Below are 2,395 nucleotides of genomic sequence, written 5' to 3' on the forward strand. Positions count from 1 at the left end.
AAAATATTTAAATAAATATAAATAAACATATAATAGCTTAATTTTAATGTGTATAAGATATTTCTGTTTTTTTTATTAGTTGTTGAACAAATATGATTAATATTTTACCTAATAAGTCTTATAGTGACACTATGGTAATTAATGAGATTTGTGTCAGTTGTGATAAGTTAAACTCGATTGTTAAAACTGATGTAAATAATTTATAAAAGCTTACACGGGACATGATGAAAATCCATGAAGTTATTTTGACCTTATATAAAGTCATAAAACAGAGGCCATTTCAAACTTATTATAAAAGAAATTTGCAATAACTTTAGTGGCGGTAGAAACTAATTGAACCAATGAAGCAGTGGTGTAGTACTAAGATATAAGACAAGTGCACATGAATCATGAATCAAAAGAAGCAGTTTTAATTTGTTTTTGTCAGCATGTTAATGTATGTGGGTGATGTTTGCGTATTGTGAATGGAACCAACCGTACAATAAAAATAAACAAATAATAAGAATCATATGATAGGATAAAAGCAACAACATACTATAGTCATTAATTCAAGTACCTGCAGGTCCAAACTATACATTATATTAAATCTAAAGAAAGAAAAGAAAAATTAAAAAATGTTGTTGGCTAGTGATGAGGTGCATGGCATGAAGAGAATGATGAACCCCATTGTTACATTGACCTCAGCCATAAATAGAAAAGGTCCTATAGTATTTGGGTAACCTCCATATTAATGAAATTCATGGGGTCCTCCTGAAAAGTGTTAAATCCATACCCTAGTCTCCTTTGCCTCCAACCATATATAGTACTATTACCATTTCCATGCTTGTTTTCAGATTCAGCCTCTTCTTTCCTTTTAAGTTGCTCCATAATGAGACAGAAACACCAAAAACAAGCATGGAAATGGGAAATTCATTGCCCTTACTAAAGAGCAAGACTAAATAATATAAAAAGTTACATATAAATAATGAACTCTATAACATTGAACAACTTTGGTAACAAATGAAAGAAAAAGAAATCAAGATTAAATAGACTAAGACTAAGAATTGAGGAAATAGTAGTCAAACTAAGATCATGTAATTCTGAGGAGCCAAAGATTGTCTCTTTCAGCATCCCAAGGTAGCTCCCTCTCTCTAGCTAGTAGCTAGCCATAACTGCTCTTCATCAATTCTTGCTTGCATCGTAGTTATTCCAAGTTCCAACACTTGAAGAAGAAGAAGCTAGTGTATATATATGGAGAGAGTAATGATGCCAATAAGAACCATAAAAATCAGACATATATAGCAAGAAAAGGAGTGAATACAGAACAATGTGAAGAAGAAAAAGCTAAGCAAATGGGGTTTTGCCTAACACAGGGAAAGGTGGTGCATGAAAATGAGATCATATATTGAAGTAGGTAGCTAGTAGTAGTAATGTATATATATATCTTACTATATTGATGAGCTTAGGTGGCTCGAGAAAATGTGAACAATACATATATAATCAATTGTGAAGTGGGTTTGGTCCAGAAGGGACTCGTCTCTTCTCAGAACCATATATAAAAGGGTCAAGCCCATTATGTGGAGGGAAGCTTTGTTGTTGTTTTCTTTGAAGCTCCATGCACAAAGAACGTGACTTTCTTGAAAAAGAATCACAATAGCTTGATGGGCGGTGGAAAAGGTTGTTTCTTGATGAAGTTATGGGAGGTGGTGATGATGATGGAACAAGAGGGGTAGTGCTTTGAAGCCTACAGTTTGCTGAGGAGACAAATAAGAAGAGAAAGATGATAGTATGCAACTTGAAGAAGCAGTTGGAAGTGAAAATGATGCCTAGATCAGAAGAAGAAGAAGAAGAAAGAGACCTCTTCATGATGATGATGATGATGATGATGATGTTGCTCTGTATCTCTTGTATGAGTATAGACTTAAGAGAGTAAATGGTAAATGGAGAAAATTGGAGAGTGATGATGTGAATAAGAGAGAAAGAAAAAGAATATTAAATGCAATGGGGAGGAGCAAGAGACACATGAAGTGATATAAATTGTTTGAGTGTGACAAAGCTAATAAGGGACCTCTCTTCTCGGCTCAATATTAATTAATTAATTAATTCATTGTGTGTGTCAGCAATATGTGACCCATACAATACATCTCGAATCAAATTCAGTCACGAACTTTATATGTTTATGTAAATTATATAGCTCTTTGCTAGTAATATTAATATCCCATCATGCGTAAATTGTAATACGGTTTCACTTTTGCATTTCAAAAATTTAGTTTATTTCAAGGTTCTAAGTTTAGGAAGCTTTCTTATAAAAAAGGACTTAAGCGGTGTATTTTATAGTATATCTTTTAGAAAGATATAGTAATACAACGACTTGGTTCCCTCAAGAGAGAAAAAAAAAAATGCTGAAAGATATATT

This window comes from Arachis ipaensis, chromosome B03 (genome assembly GCF_000816755.2).
Source record: "Arachis ipaensis cultivar K30076 chromosome B03, Araip1.1, whole genome shotgun sequence".
Classification (NCBI taxonomy): domain Eukaryota; kingdom Viridiplantae; phylum Streptophyta; class Magnoliopsida; order Fabales; family Fabaceae; genus Arachis; species Arachis ipaensis.